This window comes from Nicotiana tabacum, chromosome 23, assembly GCF_000715075.1.
Source record: "Nicotiana tabacum cultivar K326 chromosome 23, ASM71507v2, whole genome shotgun sequence".
NCBI lineage: Eukaryota > Viridiplantae > Streptophyta > Magnoliopsida > Solanales > Solanaceae > Nicotiana > Nicotiana tabacum.
The window spans coordinates 109590720-109611350 of NC_134102.1; the positions used below are offsets into that span (position 1 = coordinate 109590720).

The window sequence follows — 20631 nt, forward strand, 5'->3', positions numbered from 1 at the left end:
TTTTAAAAGTTTTATACTTTTTGATATGGGGACTCGCGCTTCTAAAACTAGTTTGTTTAACAGTAGGAAAGTATAGAGAAGCAACAAGAGTTAAAATAGGCTTTCGTATGCAATATTAAGTATTAGTAGAATACGTTCTACTAATACTTACAATAAGTTTTCTTTTAAAGTTAACTTCTACCTATAAACAAAACCAGATTAATCTCCAACTAATTTCATTCTGCCCTATTTCAAATCATGGTGTGACATTAAATTGAAGGGGAAAAAGGAAAGAAAGGGGTTTATATATTTGTACATAAAATTATTATATGGATAGGCATCTTAATTATACTTGAAATAAACAACATTCAGTAGCAATAAAATGTTTCGGAGAGAATATAAGAGGGATAGATTAAGCATAGGATTTCCCTCATCGGCTGGCACAAAGAAAAACAAGGAGTTGGAGGGGTATAGAAGCATGGCAAGGAGCTACATGAAACATACTTACCTGGACGGGGTCAATGGGTGATCAATAAGACCCATGGCCTAGGTTGGTGACTTCCATTGCACTTTGGAGGGATGCCCGCCTAAGGTCGACCCAAGTGGTCGAGCCTACGTCATAATTTCTGGTAGCGGGGGCCTGCGTTCGCGCGGCCCCTACCCAATTCTAAACCTAAAATTTTCTCCTCATTTGGTTTTATGTTGTCTAATGGCCTGAAATTCCCACAATGAGTTTTTTTTTTTTTGCTACACGAAAGAAAGCTATCTTAATGTAACTATAAAGGATGCAACTCAAACAACCTGCAACTGCTCTGTTTTCTGCAATTCAATCACAAGAAAGACAAAACCTTCATTGGAAGTTCAAAATATTTAGTCGAACACATTCTATGCAACATTCTACTCAGCTTTCTCGATTCCTATTCCGGATACAACCAAATTCGAGAGAAATCAACGCTTAAATACCTATGAATCAAATGTAACCAAGTGTAACCACCAAGAACCTGAAGTCGCTTATATTTAAAAGGTTACTTAAGCAAAGTGCAAAACTCACGCAGCCATGCATTGAGCACAAAGCGAACTATTCTTTCGCCTTTTACTAAAGAATACCGTGTGCGCGCTGCATTTAGTGGCATACGCCTATTTTTGGAGGGGTTCTCGAATTGAGTATCCCTACAATTCCAGTTTAATCAACTATAACAATAACGATCCAGTAAAATCTTACAAGTGGGTTCCGGGGAGGGTAGTGTAAAACTACCTCGAGGGGTAGAGAGGCTATTTTCGATAGACCTTCGATTACGCCCGGCACTATGAACCAGTAAATAGATGGAAAGCAAAAACAGCCCGGCACTATGAACCATTCCAGTTTTAATCATTGATGTTAATAGGGATATAAGTGGAATTAACTGGTAGACTTTGTGGTTTTTCTATGTTAAACTTTCTGAATGAACATGATAATTTATTATTGCAAAGTTGGGAGTAACTTTCACTTATTTATCTTCTGAACATTCTATTTAGGGAGTTCTTCCCTTGACAATAATATACTATAAAATTCCACGCTAATCCCCTACAATTCTCACGCAGCTACGCGGTGAGTACAAACTACAAAGCGAACTATTCTTTCGCCTTTTACTAAAGAATACCGTGTGTGCACTGCACTTAGCGGCACATGCCTATTTTTGGAGGGGTTCTCAAATTGAGTGCCCCCTATATACAAATCTAGTTTTATTCTTTCAATGTGATATTCCTAAGTAACAAAGGTTTTTTTCCCCTAAGGATTCTTTTCCTTTGCTTAACATCGATCGGATGATCGACGCGACGGCCGGGCATGAGCTACTCAGCTTTCTCGATGCCTATTCCGGGTACAACCTAATTCGGATGGACCCAGGCGACCAAGAATAGACTTTCCTTATCACTAAATTTGGCGCCTACTATTATAATGTAATGCCATTCGGATTAAAGAACGCTGGTTCCACCTATAAACGCATAGTAAATCGGATGTTCGAAGAACAAATAGGAAATTCAATGGAAGTTTATATTGACGACATGTTAGTTAAGTCCCTGTGAGCAGAGGACCATTTAAAACATTTGTAGGAAACCTTCGACGTATTGAAAAAATATAATATGAAGCTGAATCCGGAGAAGTGCGCATTCGGGGTCGGATCGGGAAATTTCCTCGGATTCGTGGTATCTAATCGGGGGATGGAGATTAATCTGACAAGATCAAGGCCATAGAAGACATCATCATGATGGACAGCGTCAAGGTCGTTCAGAGGCTGACCGGGCGTATAGCCGCCCTGCGCCAGTTCATATCAAGGTCCTCGGACAAAAGCCATCGATTCTTCTCACTGTTGAAAAATAAGAATAATTTTTCCTGGACCCCGGAATTCCAATAAGCTTTGGAAGAACTCAAACGATACCTTTCGAGTCCGCCACTGCTCCACACTCTGAAGATGGATGAGCAACTGTACCTCTACTTGGCAGTGTCCGAGGTGGCGGTAAGTGGAGTTTTGGTCCTGGAAGAGGAAGGTACGTAATTTCCTATTTACTATGTTAGTAAAACTCTAGGTGAGGCCGAAATAAGGTATCCTCACCTGAAAAAATTGGCGCTCGCTTTGCTAAGCGCCTCCAGATAACTAAAATCGTACTTTCAATGTCACCCTATATATGTCGTAACCTTTTACCCACTGAGGAATATCATGCACAAGCCCGAGCTCTCGGGCCTATTGGCCAAATGGGCCATCAAAATCAGCGGGTATGATATCGAGTATTGACCCCGAACTGCCATAAAATCTCAAATTTCGGATGACTTTGTGGCCGACTTTACGCCGGCCTTAGTGCCCGAAGTTAAAAGAGAATTATTGTTAGCCTCGGGGGCTACCTCAAGAATTTGGACCCATTTAACGAATGACACCTGTTATAGCTATCAACTCTCAATTACCCACTCAATACCTCTCGGTCAAAGTGGTTTTGCCCAATTTAGCTCCAACATCCAGCATTCCTGCAATTTTACACATTTCATTAGTTTCGGGAACATAATTCAATGCTTATAGACTAAAACAAAAGCTAAAAGGCGCTAATAAGTAGTCAAAATCCCCACTTATCAGTGCCTCAAACACAATGGTCCAAGCTCGGGATCGTGCTGAAGCCTCCTATGGGTAATGTAGTTAGGCAGTCTATTAAAACTGTGAAATTGACTAAAATGAGGTAGAGTATGAGGCTATGATTGCAGGTCTCGAATTGGCTAAAAGTCTTAGTGTAACGACCCGACCGATCATTTTGAGCTCTAGTACAATGTTCAGCAGTTTGAGGCCTTGAGTAGCTTCACTTCGGGTATTATGATTTGTACGTGTGGTCGGAATTGAACTCGGGAAGTTCGGAGTTGATTGGAAAGAAAAATCTAAATTCGGAAACATTAAGTTGGAAGAATTGGCTAAGGTTTGACTTTTTGAGTAAACGACCTCGGAATTAAGATTTCAAGGTTCCAATAGGTTCGTATGATTATTTGAACTTGGACGTATGTTCGGTATGAGTATCGGATCACCCTGGAGTATTTCGGCATTTATTATGGAAAGTTAACATTTTGAAAGTTTAAGAATTTTTTAGGTTTGGTTTGAAGTGGATTTTTATATTATCAATGTCTGTTTGGGGTTTCGAGCCTTGGAGTAGATTTGTTATGTCAGTTATGATTTGTGTGTAAAATTTGAGGTCAATCGGACTTGATTAGATAGACTTCGGCGTCGAATGTAGAACTTTGAAGCTCTAAAGTTCATTAAGCTTGAATTGGGGTGCGATTCATGGTTTTAGTATTGTTTGATGTGATTTGAAGGCTCGACTAAGTTCGTATTATATTTTGGAACATGTTGGTATATTTGGTTAAGGTCTCGAGGGCCTTGGGTGATTTATGGATGGTTAACAGATTAATTTTTGGACTTGAGAAATGCTGAAGCTGGGCAGCAGTTGGTGTGATCGCTTCTACGGTGTCTTGGTCGTAGAAACGGGGTCGAGCTCGCAGAAGTGAAACGGAAAGGGCCAAGGAATTGGCCGCATATGTGAAGAAATTTCCGCACCTGCGAAATCGCAGAAGCGAGAATGAAGATGCAGAAGCGGCTGGTCCGCAGATGCGCGATTGGCCATCGCAGAAACGCCTGCGCAATAGAAAAAATGCTTCCACAGATGCAAGATCTCAGCCGGGCAGTGTACTCCGCAGATGCGCATATTGGGTCGTAAAAGCGAGGCGGCAGATGCACAAATATGTCCGCAGAAGCGGAAACTGGGCAGAACATAAGGGGATCGAACTTGGTCATTTTGTCATTTTCATTTGTGATCTTTGGAGCTCGGTTCTTGGGCGATTCTGAAGAGTTTTCATCATGTAACACAAGATAAGTAATTTCCCACTTGTAGTGAGCTTAATGTAAGGTATATATGTGGATTTAAGGGGGGAAATTTAGGAAAATTTTGGAAGTTTGGTAGAAAACCTAGAATTTGGTATTTTTGGATTTTGACCACAAAATAGAACATGGAATTGAGAATAAATTATATATTTAAGTTCGTGGTGTTATGGGTAAAGATTATCTTCAAAACAGTTTGGAATCTGGGCACGTGGGCCCGGGGGTTGGCTTCGTCGACTTTTCGAGCGGAGTTGAAAATTGTTTAAATTGATTAATTATGGGTATTAGAGTATCTTTTGATTGGTTTGCACATTGTTTGAATAGTTTTGGATCGACGAGCTTTGGTTTGAGGTATTAGAGAGGCCTTGGAGCCGATTTTGGAACTTCGGAGCGAGGTAAGTCTCCTGTCTAACCTTATGAGGGGGAAACTACTCCCTAGGTGATATTTATTGTTATGTGAAACTAGTTATGGGTGCTACGTACACACGAGGTGACGAGAGTCCGTACGTAGCAAAAGCATGTTTATGTACGGGTAGACTTAGGATCATATTTTGTAATATTTGAATTATTTAAACTCATATTGCTGGCTTAATTTATTGAAGTTATAAATGAAATTGATTTGGAAATAAATATATGTATACTAGGCCAAGCCTTAACACTTTGAGTTGTGTTTGAGAAATGGTAAAGATTATATTCATTTTGTACCCATGTACGGTATTGTAAATACGTGCTTCGTAATTCGATAACTTCCTTCCTTTTCTTGTAGAGCGGGCCGAACGCTTCGGCAGTATATAGATGCATCTATGGATCATGTTGCACGTCCCTCGGCAGTGTACAAGTTATTCTGGATCGCGACTAACGACCTCGGCAGGAAATCGTGCGTTATAACGCTATTAGTCTGAATATTCACGAGATAAACTTTCCAATAATTCCCGGCGTTTTATATGGTAATCCTTATTTATTTGGTTATGGCACTTGACATTTTCTGAGCTGTTAAGGTAGAATACAAGATTTAGAAATTCATGCTTTAAAAGAAGTAATTGGGAGATTATGTAACTTATAGATCCATCCCACCATTGTCGTATGCTTCATATCTGCTCATGTTATATTACATTATTTTATTGGACCTTTAGTAAGTGTCGATGTCGACCCCTCGTCACTACTTATCCGGGGTTAGGCTAGATACTTAATGGGTACGTGCTGATTTACGTATTCATGCTACACTTCTGCACTAAATGTGCAGGAACTGACAGGTTCATTGGATGATCACCTTGGCGCATAGGCGAATCTGTTGAGGAGACTTTACGTGAGCTGCAACCCAGGCTACGCATCGCAGTACACCGAGTCTCCATCGTACTAATTATTTATTCCTGTCTTATTTATATTCTGGACAGATGTTGTACTGTTGTTGTGCTTCTTAGAAAAATGCTCATGCACTTGTGACAACGGGTTTTGGGGGTTCCTTCAGGTTATTCATTATTGTGGATCGTGTAAATATTTTTATTTACTCTGTAAATTCTCTTTTTTACTATTCAATTAAGGAAAATTATGATTTCAAAATACTAAAATGAGTAATTAAATTGGTAAATCGACGTTGGCTGGCAGCGTTAGGCGCCATCACGACCTATAGTGGATTTTGGATCGTGACACTTGGGGTCAAGGTGGTCGAAGCTAAGTGCGATTCCCTCCTTGTGGTAAATCAAGTCAATGGGGCATTCGAAGTAAAAGAGGAACGAATGCGAAGGTATTTAGACAAGTTACAGAAAATGTTGCATCAATTCAAGGAATGGACCCTACAGCACGTGCCCCGAGATCAGAACAGCGAGGCCGATGCTCTGGCTAACTTGGGGTCCTCGGTTGATGACGATGAGTTCATCTCGGGGACAATAGTACAACTCATGAAGTCGGTAGTAGAAGAAGTTCACGCCGAAGTAAACTCCTCGTGTTTAACTTGGGATTGGAGGAACAAGTACATAGATTACTTGAAGACTGGAAAATTGCCCACTGGCCATATGCTTGGGGCCGGGAGATATCGAATATGTCTTGAGAGAAGTTCACGAAGGCACTTGCGGGAATCATTCGGGAGCGGAATCTTTGGTTTGAAAATTAGTCAGGGCCGGCTACTATTGGATCGACATGGAGAAAGATATTGGCTCCGAACCGAGAGTCCGATTGAGGGCAAAACTATTGTCCAACCCAAGTTCTAGCTGGGCCATATCATTACAACTGGTTTGATTATTCGTTTTATCTTTTATTTATTTATCTAACATCCTCAATTACTTATATTGAATCAATCCATATATCCTTAAAATTGCGTATAAATTTAATTGTTATCCATTTTAAGGGTAAATACCGTCCAAAAATAGTACTTCCTTTTTTAGAAGAAAGTATAACATTACTTAATATAGATGTTTGTACATTAACAATTTACTAAATGTAAAGTGTAAACATCTGTACAAAAGAAAACTAGAAACATGTTATAAAATAAAAACTGTAAAGTAAATAAATCGAAAACAAGTATAGAGAGAGATTGATATATTATTCAACTTCAAACTGATCTACATAATGAACTGAAATCTCTTCTATTTATATAAGAAAGGAAGCAGTTGCGAGGCTTTTCTTGAGCTACTTCTAAGCTGTCTGCATGAGCTGCTCGCACAATATATGGTTCAACAACAAGAAACTAACACGAGTCAAATAATTCCAAATAAGGGCAAGTCCACTAAGGCATATGATATCTAAGCTTCTTTTAAGTTTGAACAATTACGGAAGAGATACAACCAATTCAAATAAAGGTGGGCAGCGAAAAAATCACCATAACCTCAATTAAGGGTGAATATTTACAAAAAGGGACAACTACAACTTCAAATAAAGATACGCAGTTAGGGAAAAGATAACATGGCAATGGAAGAGATAATAATTTCAATTAAGGTACATATGAATCAATTAAACAGTAAGAGTGGATCATGAAGCAATTGATTCTAATTAAGCAGGTAAAGGTAAAACTAGTAATTAAAGAACGTAATCATAACAAGTATAACTGCATATTCAATGAATACAAGGACATAGGAACCCTAAAAGGCCAACTTCAACAAATAAGTTTGAGCACGTACTCGTCATCTCGCGTGCATGGACTACAATCAACATAGAAGACTCAAATCTTAAGGGAGTAGTTCCCCCACACAAGGTAAGGCAAGATACTTACCTCAAAGAAGACAAACTGATACTCTAAAATGAACTTCTCAGGTGAAATGACCTACGGACGGCTCAAATCTAACCAAAATAACTTCAAAGCACAAATAAAACTCATAAGAAACTATTCCGGATCATAAAGACTCAATCTTTATCAAAATCTAAAAATTGACCCAAAAGTCGACCCCCAGGCCCGCACCTCGGAACCCGTCAAATTTCATAAAACCCGAACACAAATTTCAATACGAGTTCAACCATACTAAAATTATCAAATTCGATACCATTTCGTCCCTCAAATCATGATTTTTCATTTTGAAAACTTTCTTCAAACACCATAATTTTCCTCAACTCAAAACACAAATTAAATGATAAAAATAAATATAAAATCATGAAATATATTAAATTCTAGGTGAAGAACACTTACCTAATCGATTTGCTTGAAAAACCCACAAAGAATCGCTCAAAACTGAGCTCTACAAGTCAAAATATGATGAAAAATGGCATAACCCTCGATTTAGAAAACTTATATTCTGCCCAGGTCTAAAAGCATCGCGAACGCGGAGAAAGGCTCGCGTTCGCGAAGAAGGAAAGTAAGGCTATCCAGAAAAACCCTTCGCGAACGCGAGGGAAGGAGTGCACACGTGAAGAAAAAGGGACGGAACCTACGCGAACGCGAGACGGCGAACGCGGAGAAGAAATATGAGGCTGCCAGAAAGAGCTTCGCGAACACGGGTGGCTAATCGCGAACGCGATGAAGAAGATAAGCAAACCCTCACGAACGCGAGAGGTTGAACGCGAACGTGAAGAAGGATCTCGAGGTTGTCAGCAGTAACACTTCGCGAACGCGAAAAGGTGCTTCGCGATCGCGAAGAAGGACACCACAAAACAGGACCAACAGTTCAAAAATAGGGGAAAAGGATCCGTAGCCCAGCCGAAACACACCCGAGGCCCTCGGGACCCCGTCTAAACATACCAACAAGTCCCACAACTAAACACGGACTCTCTCAAGGTCTCAAATCTCATCAAACAATGTCGAAACTATGAATCGCACCATGAATCGAACTTATGAAGTTTCAAATCTTTCAACTTCTAAAACTCGTGCCGAAACCTATCAAATTAACCCGGAATGACGTCAAATTTTGCAGGCAAGTCCCAAATAACATAACGGAGCTGTTCCAACTCTCGGAATCATATTTCGACCCTGATATCACCAAAGTCAACTATTGGTCAAACCTCTCCACTTTCCAAACTTTCACTTTTCCAACTTTCGCTGAAATGCTTCAAATCACCCTACGGACCTCCAAATCTAAATCCGGATGCACGCCTAAGTCCAAAATTATCATACAAAGCTGTTGAAATCATCCAAAACCCATTTTGGAGCCGTTTACACAAAAGTCAAATTTTCGGTCAACTCTTACCGCTTAAGCTTCCAAAACTTGAATCCTTCTTCCGGTTTGACTCTGAATAATCCGGTAACTGAATTCAACTATGCACGGAAGTCAATACACATAATACGAAGCTGCTTAGGACCTTATGTTGCTGAACGAAACTTAAATTCTCAAAACGACCGGCCGGGTCGTTACAAAATGTTATGTCGTATCATGTTGATTGTTTGCTCCTATCCTTCTCAAGGATTGCTACATTTGGAACTGATTAGTCTACCATGCTTCATGCGTGCATTAAAAATTTTCCTTCAGGGACTTTAATTTTAATAAGAGCATTTACAGCTGAAATATAATATTTAATTTTGGATCAACAAATGCTTCTGCATTTGACTTGATGATCATACTATTTGCTAGCTGCTTATTACATCCCCCTAATGTTAGAAAAACTAACATATATTCCCAATCTTCTTTGGGGAACCTATCTTTGTGCGTTGTGGTAGATAGTAAAATTATTTAATTTTTGATCCGGAACTAATTGTGAGAAGAGGACTTATCATATCTTGTTGGTCTGATGCATACAAATGTTAATGTATGCAATATAGAAAATCTTAGACCAATACAGAAAACATTATTCTCGTAAGCAATAGTTTACCCATTAATAGTAGGTATTCAATGCTAAACCGGCTTGGATATAAACCAGCTTTATCAAGATGAACTGTCTTGATTACATAATCCAAAAATTATGCTCTTAATTGAGAAAAGCAATTTCAAATGCCAAATTGTAGATTGACAATAAACATACATGTAACCATCTTATATATGCATCTATAAGTGGTTCACATGATAGGTGAATGTGCCCACATTCACCTTTTATATCTTCCAGAATTCAAGGGACTGTCCCAACTTTAGCTGGTATAATCAATTTATTATAAGAACAAGCAACCCAAGAGAATTTTTGAAGAATCTTCTAGTTCTTCAATATATGCTTATCATAATTCTCAATTAGCTCATCATACTTAAATCGGCTGGCAATATCGGTTATACCGACTAATAACTTATTTGCACTTGAAAACTTCAAGTTGAGCATGGCATGTGCTATATTTTAGTAAACTTCTGGTTTAGTATGGCATAAATATTTGCATCAGTAAACTTCTGATTTACCGTGGCTACTTTAGTATCAGTAAATTTCTGATTTACTGTAGCTACTTTTGCCTCAGTAAAACTTCTAGTTTACTGTGACTGCTTTTGCATTAGTAAACTTCTGATTTACTGTGACACGTGATGTAGTACAAATTGAACAATAAGGCGGGTAACTTCTCACATACATATTATTTTACCTCCTATAATTGTGGAAATAAGAAGATGTTCAATCTTCCAATTATTTGTAGTCTCAGTATGATAGTCATTTGTATTAGTAAACTTCGGGTTTACTACAATATATGCTTTGACCACAATCATATAATATGAATGACATATTTGTACATAAGCTCTTCGAGAGCTTTCATTTATTATCCACAATTTAATATTATTCGGACACTACTAGTGTCATGTGTCTTTTAGACAAATAGTTAGCTCTTAAGGACTTTTTGATATATTTTGTACTATTCAATATGATTCAGACACTTCTGGTATCATGAGAGAAAATATAATCAAATGAACAATATAAAGACAATTCTAAATTTATAAATTACAAAAATTAAGAATTTCAGCATTTTTACCGCCAACTTTGTGACAGATGTCTCCTTCATGGAGAAATACTATTATCATCTGAATATTTTGTATCAAAGCAGCAATCATATAGTCATTACGTCCGTGAGGGGAAGATACATAAGTTATTATCTTCTTCGAGGAAATCAATAGCAACTAACCATAATATACTAATATGGTTATAGTAGAAAACATTCTACAAGAATCCTTTTGCCTTAGAATGATACTTAATAAAATTATCCAAGATATTTTACGTACAATAGGTACGTGCGGCAATGATCTTTATTCCACAAAAATAAGATTTATATCATCTGTTATTCTACCTCTTTAGGAGGTGAGTTGTGGTATTTCTTCATTCACTTCGGGGAATAAAAATGTGCTTCAAAAATAACTTTGAATAGGTCATTATTTTGTTTAAGCACAAGAAACCATCGCCCATAATATTTTCCTGCTTCAGGAAGAAATTTTAATTGTTTTACTACTTCAGAAGCAAATTTAAAATATAAAATATTAAATATATATTCTCTCAATCATATTACCTCTTCTAGAGTTGAGTTGTAAATCATTCATATAAAGAGTGTGTTCATATTTACAAACTTTATTAATATTGTCATATTCACTTTAGGGATTCAATTAATATTATCAAAAATTCTCATCCTTCAGGAAATGGAACATAATTATTTGAACGTGCATTAACCATTTCTGGTGGTTGCATATTTCTTGCAACCTCTGCTGGAGTTTAAGTGGATCTAACAATGTTATCTACCTTGTAATCCTTTTTAAAGACAATTAGGATGAAAACAAATACCAAACTAGGTATTGTATATGTAGCACATAACCAAGCAAGTGATGATAAAGATATTAAATCAAATATAAGCAAAAAGCTCAAATTACTTTACACAAACTTGGCCACTCCAAACGTAAGTGATATATACATTACTATTGTCAAGAAGACACCACTTCAAGTATATAATCTACCTTACGATACTTGGAATAAACAAGATCTAACCATGAACATAAGAGTGTCGCCTTACATCAAAGGTGGACACTGAAATAGAAATTAAATTCGAAGTAAGTGCTCAAAATATGTCACGACCCAAAATCCAACTAGTCGTGATGACACCTAACCCAACCGCTAGGTAAGCCAACTTTTAACTATCCAATTCCAATAACAATTATTAAAGCAATTTAAGTAAATAAAGATCTTAATCTTATACAATCCCCAAGAACTGGTAGTACAAATCATGAGCTTCTAAGAATAGAGTATACAACGCGAAAATGAAATAATTACATAGTCTGTTTGAATAATACATAAACAAAACTTTTATAAATCTAAGGCTACCATGAACAAGAGGCAGCTACAACAGGAACGCGGGTACATCTTCAAATCCAGCAACCATCGGTCACAGCAGCCAACATCTGCACGCAATGTGCAGAAGTGTAGTATCAGTACAACCGACCACATGTACTGAGTAAGTAACGAACCTAGCCTTAGGTTGAAAGTAGTGACGAGCTTCTACCAAGGTCGGGTCCAAACCCACTAGTCCACAACAGTCCATAACAACATAAAGTAAATAATACCAGAAGTAACTCAAAGATAAAATGCTCAGCCAAATCATGATTTCAAAAATAATAGTTCTTCCTTTCAAGTACATCAATGAAAACCCAAATCGTTTGCCGAAGTTGTCAAAAAAATGAATAAGTTTGAAACAAAAACTTTTCCCAAAAATCCTTTCAATAATAAATGGGATGTTTTATTTTCCTTCCAGATAACACGTGTAAAAATAAATTCATCACTATGCCCATCTATCAAAATGTGTGAGAAATCATGAAAGATGTGATGTTGTACAGCATGAGGAAAATACACCTCTATGCATGTATGTCATGTGTGCATGCTAATGCGATGCAACTCAGTGATAAAATCATAAACATCCCCTGGGGCTTACCTCAGAATCACTCGTAAATAGCCCCTCGGGCATACCTCACAATCACTCGTAAATAGCCCCTCGGGCATACCTCACAATCACTCGTAAACAACCCTCGGACATACCTCACAATCACTCATGCCTCCCAGTCACTCAACACTCGGAACACTCACTCAATAGGTACCTGCGCTCACTGGAGGTGTGTACAAACTCCAAAGGGGGTCCTACAGCCCAAGCGCTATAATCTGCACGGACAACTCACGTGCTGCACGGATAACTCACGTGCAATAATATCATATCAGAATCCGCACGGACAACTCACGTACCATAATAAGCCATTAAGGCCTGCTGCAGGTGAGCAACCCCGATCCATATAATAGTAATAATATATATAAAGCCAATATGGTCTGCTGCGGCATGCAGCCCGATCCCAAAAATATCCTCACAATCAGGCCCTCGGCCTCCCACAGTCATCAATCTCTCCAGTCTCTCTCTCATGGGATCACAATGTCATGAGAATAGCCAAAAAATGATGATATGATGTATCAATAAATAACAACAGAGACTGAGATATGATATGCAATGAAATAAATATGACTGAGTTTGAATTTTCAATTTAAACAAATAATTCACAGCAATATGACCTTCGTGGGTCTCAATAATACTGGCACATAGCCTCAACATGATTTTTAATATGCTTTTCATCTCAATTTCTTTAACACATAAAACTGCATGGAAAATGCCAAGATTATTTAACTACAAAATTCCACAGAAACAATTATGTCATAATTTTTATAGTGCACGCCCACACGCCAGTCACCTAGCATGTGCGTCACCTCCCAACGATTTACATAATACATATATTCAGGGTTCATACCCTCAGCTCCAAGATTAGAAGAGTTACTTACCTCGAACAAGCCGAATCCAATGTCGAGCAAGCTAAACAATGCTCCAGAAATTCCATTCTGCGCGTAACAGCTTCCGAACGGCACGAATCTAGTCACAATTAATTTGATTCAGTCAACCCAAATTATAGGAATTTATTCCATATCAAAATACTAATTTTTCCACAAAATTCGAAATTACACTCAAAAATCGCCCGTGGGGCCCATATCTTGAAACCCGACAAAGGTTACAAAATATGAACGCTCATTCAACCACGAGTCCAACCATACAATTACATCACCTTGGGACGCACAGGGTGTAACAAATGTATGCTAATATCTTGAGTTTCCAATGCAGGTTTATTTTTAAGTGTATAATGGAGGACCCAATTAAGACAATCCGAAAACAAAGCAGCTGGCAATTATTTAGTCAAGATGCTCAAACTGGTTTGTACACCATGGTTATAGAAAAAAATACATTGCATCCCTTTTACCATCTTTAGGTTGGCTCAACAATGGAATTGAGTAGTGTTAAGGGAACTTGTATAACTGGAGCTATGACCTTAAAATCCAAGTAAAATGAATGATGCCCCAGCACAGAAGAAGAATATTCTGTCTCATATTCATTACGTCACCTTGGGACGCACAGGGTATAACAAATGTATGCTAATATCTTGAGTTTCCAATGCAGGTTTGTTTTTAAGTGTATAATGGAGGACCCAATTAAGACAATCCGAAAACAAAGCAGCTGGCAATTATTTAGTCAAAATGCTCAAACTGGTTTGGACACCATGGTTATAGAAGAAAAATACATTGCACCCCTTTTACCATCTTTAGGTTGGCTCAACAATGGAATTGAGTAGTGTTAAGGGAACTTGTATAACTGGAGCTATGACCTTGAAATCCAAGTAAAATGAATGATGCCCCAGCCCAGAAGAAGAATATTCTACTATTAGTAAAATGGCTCAATAGATTAATCGATAATGTGAATTCAACTGTTGATTTCAGTATGGCAATTGACGAAATTTTTATAGCTAATGGTTTCCTTCAAAAGTATATTCAAACAACCAACATACTTATTTTCTCACAAGCATTTTTCTAAAGATATTGTTCTCAGAAGAAAAACACAAAGGAAAGATGATTCCTACATCCACACAATTTTCGTTGTTTTATTATGAAAATATTATTGTGGATATCCATTTATTAATCTGCTGTAGATAATCTTTCTTAGTGCTCCATTGAAGTTTATCTCCAAGCAGCAAATGCAGGCAGGTTGCAAGCAACTCAATGAAATAATTTGCAGCAAATTCTTATTAAACATACAGGTTGCGAGCAACTCATGCAGACAACTTATAAGCAGCTCAAGAAAAGCCCGCATCTGCTTCCTGAAAAGCCTCGCAGCTGCTTCTTTTCTTCTAAAAATAGAGGAGATTTCAATTCACTATTAGATTAGTTTGAAGTCGAATAATATATCAGTCTTTCTCTATACTTGCCTTCGGTTTATTTACTTTACAGTTTTTATTTTATAACACGTTATCAGCATGAGACTCTGCCTTTTGAGCACTTACTTCGAATTTAATTTCTATTTCAGTGTCCACCTCCGATGTAAGGCGACACTCTTATGTTCGTGGTTAGATCTTGTTCATTCCAAGTATCGTAAGGCATATTATATCCTTGAAGTGGTGAGCTTTTCTTCTTGACAGTAGTAATGTAGATATCACTTACGTTTGGAGTGGCCAAACTTGTGTAAATTAATTTGAGCTTTTTGCTTATATTTGATTTAATATCTTTATCATCACTTGCTTGGTTATGTGCTACATATATATTTTTTTTCGTCTTAATTATCTTTAAAAAGGATTACATTGTGGATAATATTATTAGATCCACTTAAACTCCAGCAGAGGTTGCAAGAAATATACAACCACCAGAAATGACTATGTTTCGTATATCTTATTGTAACTAAATTTTGTTAACCACTAGAAGTGGTATATGCCTATGACCACCAGAAGTGATAATTTAGGCTTGTTATGATTACAATAAAGATAACTAAGAGATAAATTTTTTTTTGCATATTACAAGCATACCTCGATTTGCTCCTGAAGTAGTAAATATATTTAAAAAAATTCGAAGCCATCACAATTTGATATGATTAATGCACGTTCAAATAATTATGTTCCATTTCTTGAAGGATGGGAATTTTTGATAATATTAATTCAATCACTGAAGTGAATGAGACAATATTAATAAAGTTTGTAAATATGAACGCGCTCTTTATATAAATGTATTACAACTCAACTCTAGAAAAGGTAATATGATTGTGAGAATATATATTTAATATTTTGTATTTTAAATTTGCTCCTGAAATAGTAAAACAATTGAAATTTCTTCTTGAAGCAGGAAAATATTATGAGCGATGGTTTCTTGTGCTTACACAAAATAATGAGCTATTCAAAGTTATTTTTGAAGCACATTTTTATTCCCTGGAGTGAATGAAGAAATACCACAACTCACCTCCTGAAGAGGTAGAATAACAGATGATATAAATCTTATTTTTGTGGCATAATAATCATTGCCGCATGTATCTATTGTACGTAAAACATCTTGGATAATTTTATTAAGTATCATCTAAGGCAAAAGGATTCTTATAGAATGCTTTTTACTATAACCATATTAGTATATTATGGTTAGTTGCTATTGATTTCCCCGTTCAGATGATAATAGCATTTCTCCATGAAGGAGACATCTGCCACAAAGTTGGCGGTAAAAATGCTAAAATTCTTAATTTTTGTCATTTATATATTTAGAATTGTCTTTATATTGTTCATTTGATTATGATTTTCCCTCATGATACCAGAAGTGTCTGAACAATATTGGATAGTACAAAATATATCAAAAAGTCCTGAAGAGCTAACTATTTGTTTAGAAGACACATGACACCAGTAGTGTCCGAATAATATTAAATTGTGGATAATAAACAAAGGCTCTCGAAGAGTTTATATACAAATATGTCATTCATATTATATGATTGTGGTCAAAACATATGGTGTAGTAAATCCGAAGTTTACTAATACAAATGACTATCATACTGAGACTACAAATGATTGGAAGATTGAACATCTTCATATTTCCACAATCATAGGAGGTAAAATAATATGTATGTGAGAAGTTAACCACCTTATTCATCAATTTGTACTACATTACGTGTCACAGTAAATCAGAAGTTTACTAATGCAAAAGCAGTCATAGTAAATTAGAAGTTTTACTGAGGCAAAAGTAGCTACAATAAACTAGAAATTTACTAATACAAAAGTAGCCACAGTAAATCAGAAGTTTACTGATGCAAAAATTTATGCCATACTAAATCAGAAGTTTACTGAAAGATAGCATATGTGCAAATAAGTTATTAGTCAGTATAACCGATATTGCTATCCGATATAAGTATGATGAGCTAATTGAGAATTATGATAAGCATATATTGAAGAACTAGAAGATTCTTTAAAAATTCTCTTGTGTTGCTTGTTCTCATAATAAATTGATTATACCAGCTAAAGTTAGGACAGTCCCTTGAATTCTGGAAGATATAAAAGGTGAATGTGGGCACATTCACCTATCATGTGAACCACTTATAGATGCATATATAAGATGATTACATGTATGTTTATAGTCAATCTACAATTTGGCATTTGAAATTGCTTTTCTCAATTAAGAGCATAATATTTTGATTATGTAATCAAGACAGTTCATCTTGATAATGCTGGTTTATATCCAAGAATACGTATCATGTTAAAAATAACTTATCTTTGATTGAATCCTTAAATTATTCGTCACTTTTTAATTCTATTATCATCAAGATATCTTGGTAAATAATAACTTTCTTAAAGAGTAATTTGATTGGTAGTATTACGCTAAAATATAATCGGTGAAATGTATTTGAATTGGTTTGATTTTTTAAAGGGAAAAAATCTATCTAAACCGAACCATAAACACATAAACCCTTACAGACGGATTAGGGGAAGATGATGTACATCTTAGCTAGGTAATCACTACTTAGGAGGGCTTTATCTCTGTTCACAATTATTAGAACATAACGATCAAGCTTAACCATCAGATTGGTCACGGAAAGAACTCCCTACACAACCTTTCTATTTCAAATTGTTGCATATCTCTTTTCCGGAAAATAAAATTCAATTTGATAAATGAGTTACTTCCAACTGCAGTAACAAATCTTCATTTTCATTCACAAAATTACCATTCAGCTGCCAGACTTAGAGAATTGAATTTCTATCCTCAAAAGATTTATTGCTAGTCTAGATGATGAGGATGCTCTGTTTTGGTTTTCGACTGTGCTTGTGCTCTATGTCCAAGTTTCTTTTATCTTTTTTTCCTTTAAGAGTTTTACTTGGTAATAACAGTTGTTTAATTAACACAAAATAAATACCATGAAAACCTAAATTAACTTTTCATGTCACTTTTGAATATAACCCTGAAAGATTGAAACTAAATTTGTAGGGGAAACTCAGTAAAGAGAACCCCTCCAAAAACTAAATGTGTTGGACTAAATTTTTTGAACCTATAATGAGGTTTTGTATTTCTAGTGTTTGAAATTGCAGAAAACAGAGCAGCAGCAGGTTGTTTGAATTTCACCTTTTATAGTTATAATAAAATGGCTTTACATTGATATTCAGTGTGTTTGAATTGCTTCTGAATGGTATGAGAATGCTTTACTGCGTATCTCAAACTTCCAATGTAGGCAAGTTTTAGGATCATGCTCACAGACTGATCAATAAAATCGTGTAGAAAAAAACCTCATTACGGGACTTCTGGGCCATTAGACAATATATAACCCATTGAGAAGAAAATTTTACGTGTAGAATTGGGTAAGGGCCGCGCGAACGCAGGCCCCCACTACCACAAATTATGACGTAGAGTCAACCACTTGGGTCGACCTTAGACGAGCACCCCTCCAAAGTGCAATAGAGGTCACCAACCTAGGTCATGGGTATATGGGATTGGGTTGCACGCCGCAACAAATATGAAATGTGGGCACGAGGGGTCGGGGAAAATAATGATGATATTGGCACGTGAATTGTCCGTGCAGTTGTTATATGAAATGTGGGCACGAGGTGCCGTGGTTAAATGATGATGATATTTGGCAAGTGAGTTGTTCGTGCGGTTTTGATAGAGAAATTGGCATGAAGTGCCGTGAAAATATGAAAGTGTGCTGAGACCCGTATTTTATGATTTTGAAATGCCGTGTCAGAGGGTGACTTTTATTCGAAAGAGATTAATTTAAAAGAATTTTATTTGAAAGATATTTATTTGAAGGAATTATATTTGAAAGAGATTTATTTAAAAGTATTATATCCTGAAGATTTCTATTTGAAAAACATATAGGCGAAAGATTTATATTGGAAGCACTTGATTAATTGGTTGTACTTGTATTCATTATTTGTTGAGTAATATTTATAGTGTTCTTGTCGCCCTGCTATGTATATCATTGGTTGATTATTGTTGCCATCATTGTTATTTGTTTCCTATTATTTTTGTATACTATATTGCACAGGTTATTAGACTAGTGAGTGTCTCGACTGTACCTCGTCACTACTCCACAGAGGTTAGTCTTGATACTTACTGGGTACCGACCGTGGTGTACTCATACTACACTTCTGCACATTTTTATGCAGAGCCAGGTATTGGAGCTATCGAACTCGGACAGAGTTAAAGTGTAATCGCAAGGATTCAAGGTAGAGTTGCTTGGTCGTCGCAGTCCCTTGAAGTCTTTTTATTTTATTTTACTGTTAATTATTAATCAAAAATATTGAGTATTCGATCCTTGAGATCATTTCATGTATTCAGTTAGAGTTCATGACTTAGTATTACCAGTCTTGGGAGGTTGTTATATTTGTAGTTATTTTCGTTGTTGGTTTATATATATAAAAAATGGCTTGAATTGTTATAAAATCAGCTTACCTAGTCTTAGAGACTAAGTGCCATCATGACGCCTGTGACGGAATTTTGGGTCGTGACAAAATTAGTTGGAGATTAATCTGGTTTTGTTTTGGGTAGAGACTCTTGTTGCTTCTCTATACTTTCCTACTGTTAAACAAATACAAGAAAAGTATTAAAATTCTAGCCATCTTAAAAATAACTATCTTTTCTCTTCTCCGCTCCGCTTATAGGTAGCATTTTCCGTAAAATGTTGAAATTTTCTTCCCAATTATAATGTGAACAAATCATTTGATCCATCTTCAATGACAAAGTCAAATGACCGGTAGTGTGCTGGATAGTGGTGGCAAAATGGATTAAAAAAATAATTATCCATCTATATTATTCACTAAAAAATAAATTGGATAATGAGTATTTTTTTTTTTAAAAGAGAGAGGATAAAATCCATATTATCCGATTAAAAATAGATACACCAATGAGTTTAACTTTTACATTTGTAAAGACTCAAATTGGGGTTCCTCAAAATTGGAGGACAAATTCTCCCAAAAGTTACCATATTCAAGAAGCCATAAATAAATATCTATAATTATCTACCGATTAACACATTTTCTATCCGTATTGAATATGGGCAAGTCAGATATTTAATCCATTTTTACATTAATCATTTTCAATCCGCTCATATCTGATCCGATCTGCCCGTTTGTCACCCCTAGTGCTGGATTAAGGGTGTTTTACACATACAACCTAATATTAGAAAAAAAAACATATGATTACTGCAAAAAGTCACTAAACTTCAAAATCTCAAAACCTCCTAACGAAGAACAAAGTGTGATATAATCAACTATAGGAATACAATGTGCATTCCGCTGGATAATCTTACTCGATTTTTATTGTTCTGTTCAAACTTATCAATATCAGTAGGCTCATATTATTATCAAATGGGATGAATTCCCTATATAGCTTCAGCTGTTGAGTATCTGTTTCCAAAAGTTAATAAGGGAAAGTTACTCCCAACTGCAGTAATAAATTATCATTTTCATTCAGAAAGCTTAACATAAAAAACCCACAAACCCTATTAAACATCAAAGATTAGAACTGGAATTGTAGGGGGCACTCAACTTGAGAACCCCTCCAAAAATTGGCGTATGCCACTAAATGCAGCGCGCATACGGTATTCTTTAGTAAAAGGCGAAAGAATAGTTCGCTTTGTGCTCACTGCGTGGCT

The 20631-nt window shown here is 36.4% G+C and overlaps 4 non-coding genes and 1 pseudogene across 4 annotated transcripts; 3 read left to right on the forward strand and 2 right to left on the reverse strand.

Moving 5' to 3' along the window:
* Window positions 1–479: 479 nt before the first annotated feature.
* On the forward strand, window positions 480–640 carry LOC142177761 (U1 spliceosomal RNA). The gene has a single exon (XR_012706318.1). It is a non-coding gene; the product is annotated as a U1 spliceosomal RNA (small nuclear RNA).
* A 392-nt stretch (window positions 641–1032) lies between these two features.
* LOC142177696 (U5 spliceosomal RNA) lies at window positions 1033–1149 on the forward strand. The gene has a single exon (XR_012706263.1). It is a non-coding gene; the product is annotated as a U5 spliceosomal RNA (small nuclear RNA).
* Window positions 1150–1558: 409 nt separating this feature from the next.
* LOC142177700 (U5 spliceosomal RNA) lies at window positions 1559–1681 on the forward strand (annotated as a pseudogene).
* Window positions 1682–18338: 16657 nt separating this feature from the next.
* LOC142177915 (U1 spliceosomal RNA) lies at window positions 18339–18494 on the reverse strand. The gene has a single exon (XR_012706443.1). It is a non-coding gene; the product is annotated as a U1 spliceosomal RNA (small nuclear RNA).
* Window positions 18495–20515: 2021 nt separating this feature from the next.
* Window positions 20516–20631, reverse strand: LOC142177684 (U5 spliceosomal RNA). Its single transcript, XR_012706252.1, has one exon. It is a non-coding gene; the product is annotated as a U5 spliceosomal RNA (small nuclear RNA).